The 19,587-nt window shown below is 43.2% G+C and overlaps 1 long non-coding RNA gene across 1 annotated transcript in view; it reads left to right on the top strand.

Moving 5' to 3' along the window:
• LOC117098428 overlaps positions 1-11,759 on the top strand; it is a 56,921-nt gene extending 45,162 nt beyond the window's left edge. The window contains exons 8-9 of the long non-coding RNA XR_004443401.1: positions 758-807; positions 11,074-11,759. This is a non-coding gene — a long non-coding RNA (uncharacterized LOC117098428). The remainder of the gene's footprint in view (positions 1-757; positions 808-11,073) is intronic.
• Positions 11,760-19,587: the final 7,828 nt, after the last annotated feature.

The following is a 19,587-nucleotide window of genomic DNA, read 5'->3' as shown; positions in this document are numbered from 1 at the left end:
AGGAACATGGTCCCATCTCCAGGAGGCTGCAGTGTGGTTGGAGTGGCAAGACATGGCAACAAAGGAGAAGAACTCAGTGTGTGAGAAGCCTACAGGAAATGAGTGCTGTAGTATTTCAGAGGAGAGCAAGATTAACTCCTGATGCTGTGATCAAGGAAGTTTTCATGAGAAGTGGCATTTGATTTGGGACTTGAAAGCAGAGGAGTATTTTACTAGCTGGAAATATAAGTGGCAAAAGAAAATAAAGGAGAAGGAGAGTGCATTTCATGTAAATGGACTGACATGAACAAATAAAGGAAATAATGTATTTTAATCAGTTTATCCTTTTGGCAAAGAAACAGGGACAATTTTTTTTTTTTTTTGGGTCCATACTCTGATAAAACACGGCAATTTAGGGTAAGAAAGAGACTTTAGGCCGGGCGCGGTGGCTCAAGCCTGTAATCCCAGCACTTTGGGAGGCCGAGGCGGGCGGATCACGAGGTCAGGAGATCGACCATCTTGGCTAACACGGTGAAACCCCATCTCTACTTAAAATACAAAAAAAAAATTAGCCGGGCGTGGTGGCGGGCGCCTGTAGTCCCAGCTACTAGGAGGCTGAGGTGGGAGAATGGCATGAACCCAGGAGGCGGAGCTTGCAGTGAGCCGAGATCGCGCCACTGCACTCCAGGCCTGGGCGACACAGCCAGACTCCATCTCAAAAAAAAAAAAAAAAAAGAGACTTTAGAGATTATCTCATCAAATGTCCTTATTTTTCTAGGTATGAAAACTGAGGTGCAGAAAGAAATAACTATTGAAAGTCACAAACTGGTAAGTGACAGAGTTGGGCTCTGGCTCACAAGTGTAGCTTCCACAATAACATAATTGTACAGGTTTTAAGCATAGAATATATTTAGTAAAACCACATCAAATTTTGTTGATTTATATCAGAAGTGCAAGGGAGTGAAGACTAGATGAATTTTTAGATTTTTTTAAAAAAAGAAATATAGTTGTAATCCCAGCACTTTGGGAGCCGAGGCGGGCGGATCACGAGGTCAGGAGATCGACCATCTTGGCTAACACGGTGAAACCCCATCTCTACTTAAAATACAAAAAAAAAATTAGCCGGGCGTGGTGGCGGGCGCCTGTAGTCCCAGCTACTAGGAGGCTGAGGTGGGAGAATGGCATGAACCCAGGAGGCGGAGCTTGCAGTGAGCCGAGATCGCGCCACTGCACTCCAGGCCTGGGCGACACAGCCAGACTCCATCTCAAAAAAAAAAAAAAAAAAGAGACTTTAGAGATTATCTCATCAAATGTCCTTATTTTTCTAGGTATGAAAACTGAGGTGCAGAAAGAAATAACTATTGAAAGTCACAAACTGGTAAGTGACAGAGTTGGGCTCTGGCTCACAAGTGTAGCTTCCACAATAACATAATTGTACAGGTTTTAAGCATAGAATATATTTAGTAAAACCACATCAAATTTTGTTGATTTATATCAGAAGTGCAAGGGAGTGAAGACTAGATGAATTTTTAGATTTTTTTAAAAAAAGAAATATAGTTGTAATCCCAGCACTTTGGGAGGCTGAGGCAGGAGGATCACTTGAGTCCAGGAGTTCAAGACTAGCCTGGGCAAAAAGTGAGACTTCCTCTTTACAACCAAGCAAAAAATTAGCCAGGTGTGGTGGTGCACCTGTCATCCCAGCTGCTTGGAAGGCTGAGGTGGGCGGAGTCCACTTAAGCCCACGTGGTTGAAGCTGCAGTGAGCCATATTCACACCACTTCAGTCTCAATAAGTAAACGAGAACTTGTGTCACAAAAGAAATACAGTTATGTAGTCATAGTGCTTACCATTCCAACAAAGTTTTGCTACACAGACATGTCATTGCAACCTATGTGAATAGAGAGACAAGAATGATTTGTTTTTTTTTTTTTTTTTTTTTGAGACGGAGTCTCGCTCTGTCACCCAGGCTGGAGTGCAGTGGCCGGATCTCAGCTCACTGCAAGCTCCGCCTCCCGGGTTCCCGCCATTCTCCTGCCTCAGCCTCCCGAGTAGCTGGGACCACAGGCGCCCGCCACCTCGCCCGGCTAGTTTTTTGTATTTTTTTAGTAGAGACGGGGTTTCATGGTGTTCGCCAGGATGGTCTCGGTCTCCTGACGTCGTGATCCGCCCGTCTCGGCCTCCCAAAGTGCTGGGATTACAGGCGTGAGCCACCGCGCCCGGCCAAGAATGATTTGTTATTGAGAGATTAACTGATGACTTCCTGCTATTCACCAGACTTATTCTGGTCTCCTATGTCATGGCCAAATTAAGCCCCAATTGGCCAAAAGTGAAATTGAAAAAAAAAATCCATGTTAACTCAAAGTATGAATTCACAAAAGAGCGAGAGAAAGATGATGAGAAGGTATTAGTTTCCTATGGCTGCTATAACAAGTTAGCACTTTGGGGGCTTCAAACAACACAGATTTATTATTTTATGGTTCTGAAGACCAGAAGTCCAACACAGGTCTCACTGGGCTGAATCAAGTTTTAGCACAGCTGCATTCCTTTCTGGAGGCTGTAGAGGAGAATCTGTTTTCTGCCTTTTCTGACTTCTAAAGACTGCCCACTTTCCTTGGCATGTGGCCAGTGACATTGCACCTCCCTCAGGGAACTTGATCACCCCCTGACCACAGCTGAAAAAGGTTCTCTGCTCTTAAGACTCATGTGATTAGACCGGGTGCAGTGGCTCACACCTGTAATCCCAGCACTTTGGGGAACCGAGGCAGGCAGATCACTTGAGGCCAGGAGCTCAAGACCAGTCTGGCCAACATGGCAAAACCCCATCTGTACTTTAAAAATTACAAAAATTAACCAGGCAGGCCCCTATAATCCCAGGTATTTGGGAGGCTGAGGCATGAGAATCGCTTGAGTCGGGAGGCAGAGGTTGCAGTGAGCTGAGATCATGCCACTGCACTCCAGCCTGGGCAACAGAGCAAGACTCCAGTCTGAAAAAAAAAAAAAGACTCATGTAATTATGTAATTGGATTCAGTAATTGGATAATTCAGGCTGCTCTCCTTATGTCAAAGTCCTTAGCCTTAAAATCTCATCCATAAGGTCCCTTTGTCACAGAAAGAACAATTTCACAGGCTGGCATTAGGATATGGACATATTTCGGGATCCATTATTATTTTGCTTAATACAAAGAAGGAAGAGGAGGAAAAGACATACGGTGAATTATTAGAGAGATGACTTATACATAATTAGAAAAGAAAATGAGCATCGAGAGCCAGCATAAATTCATTAAATCATAGCAGATATTTTCTTATGTAACAGAGTTACTAGGCAAATAGATTTGGGGGATACCAGAGACAAATTGATCCTCCAGTTTATCTCTTAGAATGTGCTTGTGGAACGATAATAGCATTTGTGTAAGGTGTCAGTGCAGCACATCTATTCACAACTCATTAAACAACTGCTGAAAACTGGGAACAGGCATAAACCTGATGAAGGTCTCCTAGTGTGTCATGGGGCTGTCTGTCCTTGGTCCCTCTATTTGCAGCGTTATCAGTAACCAGGATGAAGACTTAAAGGTCAGGTGTATCCGATCTGCAGGTGACACAACAGTATTCAAATCTAAAGAAAATCTCAATACTCTGGGAAGAGAAGATGAACACACATGAACTGTTACAATAACAAACGTGAAGTCTGAAATGTCAGGGAGAAAATCAGTTGAATAAAGGAAGGATGGGACTGAATTTGATGTCAGTTTCTGTGGAAAATTAAAAACAAGGCTGGGTGCGGTGGCTCACACCTGTAATCCCAGCACTGGGAGGCCGAGGTGGGCGGATCACCTGAGATCAGCAGTTCAAGACCAGCCTGGTCAACACAGTGAAACACCGTCTCTACTAAAAAATACAAAAAAAATTACCCGAGCATGGTGATGGGCACCTGTAGTCTCAGCTACTTGGGAGGCTGAGGCAGGAGAATCACTTGAACTCAGGAGGCAGAGGTTCCAGTGAGCCAAGATCGCACCATTGCACTCCAGCCTGGGTGACAAAGAGAGACTCTGTTTCAAAAATAAAGCAATTTCTGTGTCTGTGAAAATAAAAATGATATTAAGGGCATCAATTAGCAATTTTTTTTTTCTTTTTGAGATGAAGTGCAGTGGTGCTCTCTCTACTCACTTCAACATTTGCCTCCCAGGTTCAAGAGATTCTTGTGCTTCAGCCTCCCTAGTAGCTAGGACTATAGGCATGCAGCCCTATGCCTGGCTAATTTTTGTAGTTTTAGTAGAGATGGAGTTTCACCATGTTGGCCAGGCTGGTCTTGAACTCCTGACCTCAAGTGATCTGCCCACCTCAGCCTCCCAAAGTGCTGGGTGTGAGCCAATACGCCCAGCCCAATGGCAATTTTTTGAGCATCTACTATGTACCAAGTATTGTGCTAAGGAGCTTTACACGTCGTATATTTTCACCCTCACCGAAAAAATCTATAAGGAAATAATGATTATCTCTGTTTCACAGATGAAGTTAGGGTTCAGAGACGTGAAGCAACTTGTTCAAGATTACAAAATCATCTATCTATATGAACTTGGGTCTGACTCCAAAGACCATGCTCATACAGCAGAATGACAGAAGTGTTTTCAAAGGCCAAGGAATTGTAGTTGCATTAGAAGAAGTCAGTATCCAGCCGGGTGCAGTGGCTCACGCCTGTAATCCCAGCACTTTGGGAGGCCAAGGTGGGCAGATCACCTGAGGTCAGGAGTTAGAGACCAGCCTGACCAACATGGAGAAACCCCATCTCTACTAAAAATACAAGATTAGTCAGGTGTGGTGGTGCGTGCCTGTAATCCCAGCTACTCGGCAGGCTGAGGCAGGAGAATCATTTGAACCCGGGAGGCGGAGGTTGCAGTGAGCCGAGATCGCACCATTGCATTCCAGCCTGGCCAACAAGAGTGAAACTCCGTCTAAGATTAAAAAAAAAAAAAAAAGGCCGGGCGCGGTGGCTCAAGCCTGTAATCCCAGCACTTTGGGAGGCCGAGACGGGCGGATCACGAGGTCAGGAGATCGAGACCATCCTGGCTAACACGGTGAAACCCTGTCTCTACTAAAAAAATACAAAAAATTAGCCGGGCGAGATGGCGGGCGCCTGTGGTCCCAGCTACTCGGGAGGCTGAGGCGAGAGAATGGCGTAAACCCAGGAGGCGGAGCTTGCAGTGAGCTGAGATCCGGCCACTGCACTCCAGCCTGGGCGACAGAGTGAGACTCCGTCTCAAAAAAAAAAAAAAAGTCAGTAACCAGGTCATTCTAGAAAATAGAAATAGAAATGTGATACATTTTCTATTTTGATCTCCTCACTTTAAGAGGGGCTTTGACAAACCTGAATGTGTTTAGAGGAGTGTGACCAGGGCTCTGAGTGTTTTAGATGCTAAATCATATGAGGAGTAATTGAGTGAACTTCGTATGTTTTGCCAAAAAATCTTGAGGTCAGAGTGGACAGCACAAAAACTTAATACTCCCTAAAAATATTTGAAGACAGAACCAAATTTTCTCTTCTGGAAGTAGTGCAAAGGCAATTTCAATTCAAGAGAACTTGATCATAACGATTTATGTCATGAAGTCACCATTCAAGGACAGGCTTAGTGTGAGTTTCTTGGAAGTAGCAACCAAAGTGCTTTCATCTTTGGAGTTAAATAAGTGGTGCTTGGCAAGAACAGGTGCTCAATTTGTGTCTGTTGAATGCATGAACAAGTGACTTTGTCAGGGACATCATACAAGATGTTAGCAAATGGAGAAGCAAGTTAGAAGAGGTGAACTTTAGAGTTATTTCGAAGTTCGGGATTTTTCTTTGATTTTAGATTGTTGACTTGAGATAAGTAGGGGAAACAAGCTCTGGGTCTGCTGCCTTTTTTTTTTTTGCCTCATTGGTAAGTCAAAGCAAAATTCTAACGCCGTGATTGACACTGAGTTCTAATGACCTGAATATCAACATCAAAAGTATTTCATATTTGCATTACGAATAGGTCTCTTTCTAAACACGTTGACATTTTAATTATTCCTTAAAACAATTTTTTTTTGGCTGGGCACGGTGGTTCACGCCTGTAATCCCAGCACTTTGGGAGGCCGAGACGGGCGGATCACGAGGTCAGGAGATCGAGACCATCCTGGCTAACACAGTGAAACCCTGTCTCTACTAAAAATACCAAAAATTAGCCAGGCGTGGTGGCGGGCGCCTATAGTCCCAGCTACTCAGGAGGCTGAGGCAGGAGAATAGCATGAACACAGGAGGCGGAGCTTGCAGTGAGCCAAGATCGCACCACTGCACTCTAGCCTGGGCGACATAGCAAGACTCCGTCTCAAAAAACAAAAAGGAATTTTTTTTTAGAGACAGGGTCTCACTTTGACACCCAGGCTAAAGTGCACTGGTACCATCATAGCTCTCTGCAGCCTCAAACTCCTGACCACAATTGATCCTCCGGAATCACAAGATTACAGGCACAAGCTATTGTGCCCAGCTGACATTTTAATTGTTCTTGAGTTGCCCCCACTATTTTTTTTTCTGCATTCTTGCAGCGTTGATTGGCTAAATCATAGAAAAACAAATTAAATTTGCAATCTAGCCAATTACCATCAACAAGCTGGCAGTATAAGGGTCCTGAGGGGTTGTCGCTACGACAACAGCTGCCTAGAATGAAGTAGAATCTGTTTAGAGGACTTATGTAGGAAGTGAGTCATACATTGTGGAGCAGTAAAGATGACCAGGAGGATACAGACAGGGAAGGGGATATCACAGAACTGGCCCAGAGTCAGTGTGACCTACATTTTACAATCTGAAGAACTCCAATAAAGGCCACTGTCCAGCTTGAATGTATTCAAAATAATGTTGAGGCCATATACATGTATGTCAAAATCCTATCTTTAATACAACCGAATATGTTAATATTACTTCATTGTGGTTCCAATGGAGCAGACAGCTGAATTTCTCTTAATATTTTTGCATATCTTTTGTGCTATGTTGATGCTCAGCTGTTGGACCCCATTAATTGGATCCCATTAAATTAGCAAGATTGCTATCCTTTTAGATCCATCCCCCACACACCAGTATTTTATACTCAGTTATTTGGAACCCCTGCCATTATTAACTCTTACAAAGTTTATTATAATATGAGACTATGTCACCACAGGCACTTAGAAGTGACTTATATGTAGAGTTATTTAGCCCTTTGGAATATGCCTCGTTGGAATTTAATCCTTAAGAATTTCCAAGTTGTTTGCCGTTACATTTATTCTAGCTATCAACCACTTCCTCCTTCGTCCTGGTGCCTGAAATTTCCACTTTTAGGGTTATTCTTTAGTTTTCAGATAACTCTGTTTACTTGGGAAGAGTAATCTACTAAGGCACCGTGATAGAGTTCGTTTATCAGATTAGTTTGCCTCTCTTTCCTAGCATCCTTTGTTTATCACTCAGGGTCTCTTTACGAAAATGATGACATTTTCAAGCTGAATAATTGGGGAGATTTTATTTATTTATTTATTTATTTATTATTTTTTGAGACAGAGTTTCACTCTTGTTGCCCAGGCTGAAGTGCAGTGGCACAATCTCGGCTCACCGCAACCTCTGCCTTCTGGGTTCAAGTGATTCTTCTGCCTCAGCCTCTGGAGTAGCTGGGATTACAGACATGTGCCACCATGCCTGGCTAATTTTGCATTTTTAGTAGAGATGGGGTTTCTCCATGTTGGTCAGGCTGGTCTCCAACTCCCGACCTCAGGTGATCTGCCCACCTCGGCCTCCCTAAGAGCTGGGATTACAGGCATGAGCCACCGCGCCTGGCCGTAATTGGGGAGATTTTAATAAAAGAGTTATTTAAAAAGTGTGTATGGCTTAGGAAAAGTAAGAAGGACCAGGACAGTACCCCTGGCCAGTATCAGCGAGGCTTCCTTACCATACCTGGCCCTGATAGATAGGGAGGGCCATTGCTGGAACTTGGAGAGGTAGTTGGTAAAGGGATGAAGCAGAGAGTGAGCTGGAGAATAAATACCTGGATGTCATTCTCCTCTCTCCTTCTGTCTACTGGTAGTCTTTCTCATGAACTAAACCAAAGCAAAACTAGAGGGCAAGGAAGCCCATTGGTGTAGTCCATATAGGTCAGTCTCCTGGGGTGGGATGGACAGTGGATCTGGAGGGGGCAAAAAGAAGAAATCTAGCCCACCCTGTAACAAAGTTGATGTTCCCAGGGCACTGTGCTTGACCTCTTCCTTACACCAACTATTCCCCCATGCCATTTTTTTTTTTTTTGAGATGGAGTTTTGCTCTTGTTGTCTAGGCCGGAGTGCAATGGCACGATCTCGGCTCACATCATCCTCCTCCTCCCGGGTTCAAGCGATTCTCCTGCCTCAGCCTCCTGAGTAGCTGGGATTACAGGCATGTGCCACCATGCTTAGCTAATTTTGTATTTTTAGTAGAGAAAGGGTTTCTCCATGTTGGTCAGGCTGGTCTCAAGCTCCTGACCTCAGGTGATCCGCCTACCTCAGCCTCCCAAAGTGCTGGGATTACAGGTGTGAGCCACCGCGTTCGCCCTCACTATGCCATTTCTTTCTTACTTTGTTTTCTTTCTTTCTTTCTTTCTTTCTTTCTTTCTTTCTTTTTCTTTCTTCCTTCCTTCCTTCCTTCCTTCCTTCCTTCCTTCCTTCCTTCCTTCCTTCTTCCTTCCTTCCCTCCCTCCCTCCCTCCCTCCCTCCCTCTTTCCTTTCTTTTCCTTCCTTCCTTCCTTTCCTTCCTTCCTTCCTTCTTCCTTCCTTCCTTCCTTCCTCCTTCCTTCCTTCCTTCTTTCTTTCTTTCTTTTTCTTTCTTTTCTTTCCTTTCTTTCTTTCTTTCTTTTTCTCTCTCTCTCTCTTTCTTTCTTTCTTTTTCTTTCTTTCACAGTCTTGCTCTGTCACCCAGGCTGGAGTGCAGTGACGCGATCTCAGCTCACTGCAAGCTCAGCCTCCTGGATTCACACCATTCTCCAGCCTCTCAAGTAGCTGGGGCTACAGGCATCCGCCACCACGCCTGGCTTATCATGCCATTTCATTTATGGTTTTTACTACTCCCCTCACTCCATATGCCAAAGTCCAAATAAGTCCACTTGGTCTTTCCATATGCACTTCATCCTCAACGTGCCCTGAGCAAACTCATTAAAACTCATCGTTGTTTTGCCCTTTATCCAATCTGCTTCTCGTCTCGTATTGTATCCTAGTTAAGATATCGCTATCCTGGTGCCCAAATCAGAAATCCAAAAATTATTTCATACCATAACCTTTCCCTTAGCCCCAATATCCAATCATCAATTCTGCTGATTTTACCTGTAAACTATTTCTCCATATAGCTACTTTTTTGCCACTCCCGCTTTTCTGGTTTAGGTCATCACTGCCTCTTATAACACGTCTCTTGGCCTCTAGTGAGTTCCCTCTTGAAACAATTAGTCACATTGCTATCAGAGGGAACATTTAGAAATAAAATATATTTCATTCATTCATTTATTTGGAAGTGATGTTGTGCTAAGCATTGGACATTTGGAAATGAATAGATATATTCTCTGCATTCAGTTGTATCTTGTGATAGAGAGACAGAAGTACAGATTGATAGGTGCAATGACAAAATTACAAAGAAAGCACTTAGCTTATAATAGGGGTAAAGGTGGTGGAGAAAGCAACACATATGTTAATCCCTGAATGACTAACAGGGGTTAGCCAGGTGAAGAGAAGGAGAGGAGAGACAGCCAGGGAAAGAAATTTCAGACTATGTGGGCAAGCTGGTACAAGTTCTGGAGTGAGAGAGGGCATAGAGAGCTGGAGGAATTGAAAGTAATATATTGTGTGTGAAGCAGAAAGTGTGAAGTCAGTATCAGATGATGAATTTTGTTGAGAACTTTGGACTTTATCTCAAAGATTACGGAGACCCCTGGAGGACTTTAGGTTGAAGCTTGATATGATCATATGTGTGCTTTGGAGGGATTGTTCTTGCAGTTATTTGGTGAATAGACTTGAAAGGGGATAAGACTAGGGGCAAATGAGCCAACTGTAAAGAGCTCTGACTGAACTAAAGAAGTGGCACTGGCTATGGAGTGATCAGAAATATATTAAAGTGAGATTATTTATAGGACACATTAAAAAAGACTGAATTTGGAGTGTAAAGGAGTGAAAGGAACCAAGACTGATGCTTAGGACCCTAGCTTGAGCAATTGGATGGACAGTGCTAGTATTCAGTAAGGTAGGAAATTTGGCAAGATGAGGTGTAGGAGAGTCAGGTGATGAACTTGATTTTGGACATGTTGAATTTGTGATTCCTTTGGGCCATTTACGTGGAGATGAGTTGGATGCTCATGTCTAGATTTTCAACTATGATAGAAGATGAAACTTCTCAAGGAATGCCTATTGAATGAAAATAGGCTCCAGGAAGGACAAACATATAAAGCTTATTGGAGGAAAGAATGAATAAGTGTTTAGTAAACTAGGAGGAAAAATTTTCAGTTCACTTTATCTACCGAATCAAGGCTAAGTTCTTAAGTTAAAACTTTCTCTTCAACTTCATCTCAGGCCCATTCCCAGCTTAACATTTTAAGCTCTGTTAGTACCAAACTGCTGCTGATCCTCCATGTATATTGCGTCTGTTTCTTGGATGTCTATTTACTGCTTGCTTTCAGTGTTTGCTATGCCTGAAATACCTGTTCCTCCTCCTCCTCCTCCTCCTCCTCTCTTCTCCTCTTCCTTCTCCTCCTCCTCCTCTTCCTCCTCCTCTTCCTCCTCCTCCTTCTTTCTCTCCTTTCTACTTTCCTTTCTTCTCTCTTCTTTTTTTTTTTAGAGACAAGGTCTCACTATGTTGCCTAGGCTGGTCTTGAACTCCTGGCCTGAAGTGATCCTCTCATCTTGGACTGCCAAAGTGCTGGGATTTGGCAGCACTGAGCTAAATCCCAAGCATGAGCCACTGAGCCTGGCCTGTTCTTCCTTCTTTATATGCTTATAAATCTTCAAAATTATCTCAAGATTACTCACTCCAGGAAGAACTTGAGCCTCATTGATTGAATTGGTGTACTTCTCCTCCCTTCCGATCGCTTTTTCTTTATGTGTCTATCCTAGCACTTCTCACACAGTATTGAATTCATCTGTCCACCTGGCTCATCAAACAAATTGTTCCCTGAGTTCAAGGATCATGCTGCATGCTGGATTCCCCAGAAAGCTGCTTCTGAGATGGAGTTTAGTGACCAAAATATGTATGTGGGCCTTTGGATCATCACCTGTGGAAAGGAAGACAAGGAAACAGGAATGGACCTAAGGTGAAGTGAAGCTCTGATGCAAACCTGACAACTATCTCACCTGACACCGTGAAGAGCTCTGGAGCTGGAATGGCCTTTCGTTGTTCTGAATTGGTGTGAGGTAGCTAGGTCTTTACACCCCTGCCACCACCCATTGTTGGGTATGGGCCAACCAGGAAGGGCATGACCATGAGTGATGCAGTTCTGCAGCTGAAGCAGTACCTGAAGAGGCTGACAGCTGAGGGCCATCTGCTGACAGCACTCCCTGCAGCTGGGCAGCACATCCTTTCTCAAAGGGGGATTAAGGCAGTCGCATCTCCATGTCCACCATGGACTATATATTTTTTCTTTGAATTCTTAGGGCTTCCCATAGTATATGGCACATAGTAGGCAAAACTGGAGGTCTGTGTGGCAAATTCAGCTAGTAGATGAGTATTGTTTTTTCACCTACAAAGGGATTGTTAAAAATTAGTTGTCAACATTTAAAAATGAAAAGATTTCATATTGAAATTATCATATTTTCTAGCTTTTCTTGAAAAATCAAAACATCTGGCCAACACTAGATCTTTTTCTGAGATGGAAACTGTGGGCTGGAGCTGAGCCAAGATTGTCCTCAGACAGGCTTGTGAGCTCAAGGTCTCCAGACACACACCTTCCCCACTCCTTGAGGCATGGAACCCTGCCTGCTGCATGCATTTACGTTACCTGTTACCTGTAGTCCTTTGAGTTTGCCACCCCTATTAGTTGTTAAAGAAATGTTTATTGAACTGAGCAAACATTAACATCACTGCATTACACTTCTCAAGGGATATTCATGTACATTCACTTATTTAATCCATCAAACAACCCTGAAAACTAGGTGGTATGATCACCCCCATTTTACAGATGAGGACACTGAATCCCAGAGTGGCTGTGACTGCCCAAGGTCTCTAGCTGGGAAAGTGGTAGGATTATGACTTGAAATAAAATAAAATGTTTTGATTTAAATCCTGTAATCCTCCCACTGTGACACCTGGGGGCCCTGGGATGTTACTGCTGGAGGAAAATTGGGTAGACCTAGGTTTTAACTAATCTTGGCTAGGTGGGAAGAAAAAATCTTCTTAACAAACTAAAAATACTCAGCAAGAAACAAATTGAAATATTTCTAAGTTGGCAGCAATGACTGGAAAGGAGACTATTCTTTAAGGACCTTCTTTTTTTCCAGATGGTTTCAAAGGAATAAAAAACAATTAGAGCTGCAAGGGAGAGTGGGAGACAAGACAAGGTTGGTGATCAAAGGGGAGAACTGTGTAGGAAAATAGCAACATGGCAGCATTTCACACATAGCCACACACACTGAAAATGTGTCAACAGCGCCAGGTCATTGGTAACTGCCAAGAATAAGACTGAAATAGATTGTTAAATGAGACAGAGTATTGCCGAGGCTGAGTTGTTTGCCTTCCCCAAAAGGACAAAATTCTGAGAGGTGTAATGAAAGAAAATTTAACCAATTTACTAGAAATATGATGACTCCAGTGCCAGATATGGATTATACTTTTTTCATTACACTAAACTTGAATAGTTAAAAGAGTTTGAAAAGAACATTTTTCTTCTCTACATAATTTTCTCTTTTCTTTCCTTTTCTTTTCCCTCCTTCCCTCCCTCCCTCTCTCCCTCTCTCTCTCTTTCTTTCTTTCTCTTTGTTCTCTTCTTTCTTTCTCTTTCTTTTCTTTTCCTTTCCCCTTCCTTTTTCTCTCTCTCTCTCTTTCTCTTTCTTCTTTCTTCTTTCTTCTTTCTTTCTCTCTCTCTCTCTCTATTCTCTTTCTTCTCTCTCTACCTCTCTCTCTCTTTCTTTCTTTTTTCTTCTGAGACAGGGTCTCATTCTGTTGCCCAGGCTGGAATGCAGCAGCACAGTCACAGCTCACTGCAGCCTCTATCTCTGGGCTCAAGCAATCCTCCCGACTCAGCCTCCCAAGTAGCTGGGACTATGGGTGCATGTTACTATGCCTGGCTAATTTTTTTATTATTTTATTTTGTGGAGATGGGGTCTCACTCTGTTACCCAGGCTGGTCTCCAGCTCCTGTGCTCAAGCAATCCTCCTGCCTCGGCCTTTCAAAGCGCTTGGATTGCAGGTGTGCTCTATCCACCTAATTTTAAATAAAGGATTTTGTTTTTTAAAAAGACATTTCCTTTTTATTAGAAATAAAGTTCTTGGCTTCATTCCTTAAAAAAACATTTTTACAGATATATAATTGTACCTATTTATGGGGTACCGGTGATATTTTTCTATATGCATTCAATGTGTAATGATCAAATTGGGATAATTGGGATATCTCTTACCTCAAATAGATATCATTTCTTTGTGTTGGGAACATTCCAAATATTCTAGCTATTTTGAAATATATAATACATTATTGATAACTATAGTCAACCTGCTGTGCTATTGAATACTAGAATGTAGTCTCTCTATAAAACTATTTCTGTACACATTTACAACTTCTCTTCATCCCATCCTTACACCTCTAAAAAATATGTTTTTTTTTTTTGGACAGGGTCTCACTATGTTGCCCAGGCTGGAGTGCAGTGGCACGATCTTGGCTTACTGCAGCCTCTACCTCCTGGGCTCAACCAATCCTTCCACCTCAGCCTCTTGAGTAGCTGGGACTTCAGGTGTGCACCACACCTGGCTAAGTTTTTGTAGAGACAAAGTTTCACCATGTTGCCCAGGCTGGTCTCAAACTTCTGGGCTCAAGTGATCTGCTCTCCTTGGCCTCCCAAAGTGCTGGAATTACAGCTGTGTAATCCACTGTGCCTGGACTAAGAAACATTTTGAAGTTTAATTCGAATGATCACAGAATACTTATTTCAGATGGGAGAGATTTCAAGTATATGGATATAAAGATGAAGAATATAAAATTGTATAATCATAATTTCCATCATGTTGTGTAAATCATATAATGAAGTCTCCGAGGTGACTTTACTACTTTGTAATTTGAATTCACATGTAGATTTTTTAAAACTAGAGCTTGGAAACAGTTCTTAAAAACATGATTAACATGAGTTTTTGGTGGAGGATAGCACAACTATTAAGTGGAAAATTACTAATAGCAATTTCCTTAGGTTTCATTAGTTGATGTAAATATAATATAGTTAGATAATCTTTTACCACAGTGTAACTCTATCTATCTACCTGCCTACCTGCCTATGTATTTGCCTGCCTATATTTTAGGGATACATACTCTTATGGACTGAATTGTGTTTCCCGCCAGATTCATACATTGAGGCCCAAACCCCCAAAGTAACTGTATTGGAGATAAGGCCTATATGGAGGCGATGAAGGCTAAATGAGGTCATAATGTGAATCCCTAATCTCACAGGACTGGGGTCCTTATAAAAACAGGGAGAGCTACCAGAGTCCTCTCTTTCTGTCTTCCTAAATGCCCAGAGAGGAAAGGCCATGAGAGAACGTAGCAGGAAGGCAGCTGTCTAAAAGCCAGAAGGAGAGGCCTTAACCCAAACCACCCTCCTGGCATCTTGATCTTCGGCTTCTAGCCTCAATGTATGAATCTGGCGGGAAACACAATTCAGTCCATAAGAGTATGTATCTAGCTGTTGTTTCAGCTACCCACTATGTGGTATTTTGTGATGGCGATCTGAGCAGACATATATAGCAGAAGTGGGAAGAATGCATCGGGGTGATAAACACCACATTAAGATAGGGCCTAACTCTAGGGCCAAGAACGGGAATGAAACAGAAGACAGGTAAGTATGGGGACCTGAAACATGGCAGAGTTTTAAAGCTAAACATGATCCAGTTCCTACTAAAATTCTTCTTTTTTTTGGTAGGGGGGTGCGGACAGGATCTCACTCTGTTGCCCAGGCTGAGGTACAGTGGTGCAATCTCGGCTCACTGCAACCTCTACCTCGCAGGTTCAAGCGATTCTCCTTCCTCAGCCTCCTGAGTAGCTGGGATTACAGGCATGTGCCACCACACCTGGCTATTTTTTGTATTTTTGTAGAGATGGGGTTTCGCCATGTTGGCCAGGCTGGTCTCAAACTCCTGACCTTAAGCAATCCACCCGCCTCGGCCTTCCAAAGTGCTGGGGTTACAGGCATGAGCCACCACGTCTGGCCTTAAAATTCTTCTTTAATCAAAACAACCAAAGTATACTTCGGTTCCTATATGAGAAATAGTATGAGGCCAGGTGCGGTGGCTCACAACTGTTATCCCAGCACTTTGAGAGGCTGAGGCAGGTGGGTCACGAGGTCAGGAGTTCGAGACCAGCCTGGCCAATGTGGTAAAACCCTGTTTCTACTAAAAATACAAAAATTAGCCGGGCATGGTGGCAGGCGCCTGTAGTGCCAGTTACTTGGGAAGCTGAGGCAGAAGAATCGGTTGAACCCAGGAGGCAGAGGTTGCAGTGAGCCGAGATCATGCCACTGCGTTCCAGCTTGTGTGACAGATCAAGACTCCATCTCAAAACAACAACAACAACAACAAAACAAAACAAAACCAAAAAAAACCCCCCAAAATGGAAATAGTATGAACAGGGACCCAGTGCAAGAAGAAACCAGTAAGGAGATAGTCACCTTAGTGCAGGTGAGATATTATGGTAGCCTGGACTAGGGTGCCAAGAATTCAGAGGTGAAAAGTAAACACATTCAAGATATATTTTGCAGGTAGAGTTGGGATGCTGATGCATTGGACGTGGAGTGTGAGGATAAGAGAAGAATAAAGGATGACACTAAAGTTTGGGGCCTGCACAATTGGTTGAATGGTATTTTGAAAGCAGAAAACTATGATAGAAAGAGTTCTGGTTTGCTCTGAAATTTAAAATGCCTATGAGGCCACTCGGTTGATATACTAAGTTTGTAGTTTGATATACAAGTTCAGACACCAGTGGAGGGGTCAGAGACAGAAATACAACATATACCAATGAATCAACGATGACATTCATTATAAAACACAGCCTGGGGACAGGCGCGGTGGCTCACGCCTGTAATCCCAGCACCTTGGGAGACTGAGGCGGGCAGATCTCAAGGTCAGGAGATCAAGACCATCCTAGCTAACACAGTGAAACCCCGTCTCTACCAAAAATACAAAAAAATTACCTGGGCGTGGTGGCAGGTGCCTGTAGTCCCAGCTACTCGGGAGGCTGAGGCCTGAGAATGGCGTGAACCCGAGAGGCGAGAGGCGGAGCTTGCAGTGAGCAGAGATTGCGTCACTGCACTCCAGCCTGGGCACAAAAAAGAAAAATATAGAGAACTCGAAACATCTATTTAACTAATTAACAGAAAATGTGGACAGAAAACCAACAAATATACAGAACACCTGAGCAACACTATTAACCGGTTCCCATTTATAGAACACCTCACACAACAGCAAAATACACTCTTTTCGCTTTTTTTTTTTGTCTTTTTTTTTTTTTTTCCTTTTTGTGGAGAACGGGGTCTCGCTATATTACCCAGGCAGGTCTCGAACTCCTGGGCTCAAGCTATCCTCCCGCCTCTGCCTCCCGAGAGCTGGGATTACAGGCATGAGCCACCGCACCCGGACAATACACTCTTTTCAATTGCACCTTGAGTATTCACCAAGATATAATATAAATGTATGTTTTCTGTTCATAACAGAATTAAACTAGAAACTAATAATAAAGATACCTAGAAAACCATTAAATATTTGCAAATAAAAATATACTAAATAATTTATGTGTCGAAGAAGACACCTACTAGGAAATTATACAATTTTTTTTTTTTTTTTTTTTTTTTTTTTTTTTTTGAGGCGGAGTCTCGCTCTGTCACCCGGACTGGAGTGCAGTGGCCGGATCTCAGCTCACTGCAAGCTCCGCCTCCCGGGTTCACGCCATTCTCCTGTCTCAGCCTCCGGAGTAGCTGGGACTACAGGCGCCCGCCACCTCGCCCGGCTAGTTTTTTGTATTTTTAGTAGAGACGGGGTTTCACCGTGTTAGCCAGGATGGTCTCGATCTCCTGACCTCGTGATCCGCCCGTCTCGGCCTCCCAAAGTGCTGGGATTACAGGCTTGAGCCACCGCGCCCGGCCAATTATACAATATTTTTAACTGAGCCAGGCATGGTTGCTTGCACCTGTGATCCCAGCTACTTGAGAGGCTGAGGCAGGAAGATCACTTGAGGCCAAGAGTTTGAGACCAATATGGGCAGCATGGTGAGACCCTATCTACAAAAACCAAAAAAATTAGCTGGATGTGTGGCATATGCCTGTGTTCCCAGCTACTTGGGAGGCTGAGGCAGGAGGATTGCTTGAGCCCAGGAGTTGAAGGCTGCAGTGAGCTATGATTGCACCACTGCACTCCAGCCTGGGTGACACAGTGAAATCTCATCTCTAAAAAAAAGAAGATCTCAAGTCAGTAATCTGTTTTCACCTAAAGAAACTAAAAAAGGCCACTGTACTCTCACATAATAGCAATAAACAATAGGAAAAAAAATCAAAATTAGTACCATTTACAATACCTAGAAAATGGAAAGAAAAAATATATTTAAGGCCGGGCGCGGTGGCTCAAGCCTGTAATCCCAGCACTTTGGGAGGCCGAGACGGGCGGATCACGAGGTCAGGAGTTTGAGACCATCCTGGCTAACACGGTGAAACCCCGTCTCTACTAAAAAATACAAAAAGCTAGCCAGGCGTGGTGGCGGGCGCCTGTAGTCCCAGCTACTGGGGAGGCTGAGGCAGGAGAATGGCGTAAACCCGGGAGGCGGAGCTTGCAGTGAGCTGAGATCCGGCCACTGCACTCCAGCCTGGGCGACAGAGCGAGACTCCATCTCAAAAAAAAAAAAAAAAAACTACAAAACAGTGATGAAATAAAGAAATATTATTTTCGCTGGGCATGGTGGCTCATGCCTGTAATCCCTGCATTTTGGGAGGCTGAGGCAGGTGGATCACTTGAGGTCAGGAGTTCGAGACCAACCTGGGCAACCTGGTGAAACCCTATCTCTACTAAAATACAAAAATTAGCTGGGCGTGATGGTGTGCGCCTGTAATCCCAGCTACTCTGGAGGCTGAGGCAGGAGAATTGCTTGAGCCTGGGAAGCAGAAGTTGCAGTGAGCCGAGATCACACCACTGCACTCCAGCCTAGGTGACAGAGCTAGACTCCATCTCCAAAAAAAAGAAAAAAAAGAAGAAGAAAGAAAAAAATATTATTTTCATAATTGAAAAATTCAATATAGTTAAGATATCAGTTCTCTCCAGTTTGATGTGTAGATTTGATGCTGTTCCAACCAAAATCCCAGCAGGGGTTTTATATCTATTGACAAACTGATTTTAAAATTTATATGGATGGCTGGGCGTGGCGGCTCACGCCTATAATTCTAGCACTTTGGTATGCCAAGGTGGGCAGATCACTTGAGGCCAGGAGTTTGAGACCGCCTAGCCAACATGGTGAAACCCTGTCTCTTCTAAAAATACAAAAAATTAGCCAAGCATGGTGGTGCTTGCCTGAAATCCCAGCTATTCATGAGGCTGAGGCAGGAGAATCTCTTGAACCCAGGAGGCGGAGGTTGCAGTGAGCCGAGATTGAGCCATTACACTCCAGCCTGGGCAATATACTCAGACCCTGTCTCAAAAAAAAAAAATGTATATGGAAAGGCAAAAACGTGGAATATCCAATACAATTTTGAAAATGAGCAAAGTTGAGGGACTCATACTACCTTATTTCAAGCCTTGGAATAAAGCTACAGTCATCAAGACAATGAAATATGGGTGAGCAGATAGACACACAGTTCAATAAAATGGAGTAGAGACTTCATATAGATTCACAAAAATATGGTCAGTTGATTTTTGGAAAAGGTAAAAAGCCAATTCAATAGAGAATGAATACTGCCTTCAAAAACTGGTGTTTGAACAATTGGGCATCCATGTGCAAAAAAAAAGAAAGAAAAAAATGAACCTTGACTTATACTTTAGTTTATACAAAATTACCTCAAAATGGATAATAGACTTCAATGTAAAACATAAAGGTTTTGAAGAAAATCTAGGAAAAAAATCTTAATGGGCTTGAGATGGCAAAGATTTTCTACATATGCTACCATAAGCAAGATTTATATGAGAAAAGTGGATAAATTAGACTACCATAATTAAAAGTTTTGGCTTTGTCCAAGTTGCTGTTAAGAGGATAAAAAGACAAGTCACAGGGTGGGAAAAAATATCTACACATCGTATATTTGACAAAGGGTTTGAACTTAAAACATATAAAGAACTCTCAAAACTCAACTATAAGCAAAAAAAAAGCCAACTGAGCACAGTGGCTCACGCCTGTAATCCCAGCACTTTGGGAGGCTGAGGCGGGTGGATCACCTGAGGTCAGGAGTTCAAGACCAGCGTGGG

This window comes from Trachypithecus francoisi, unplaced genomic scaffold (genome assembly GCF_009764315.1).
Source record: "Trachypithecus francoisi isolate TF-2019V2 unplaced genomic scaffold, Tfra_2.0 Lachesis_group16, whole genome shotgun sequence".
Lineage (NCBI taxonomy): Eukaryota > Metazoa > Chordata > Mammalia > Primates > Cercopithecidae > Trachypithecus > Trachypithecus francoisi.
Note: the sequence above shows the minus strand (reverse complement) of the source record. Positions and strands in the feature narration are given on the sequence as shown.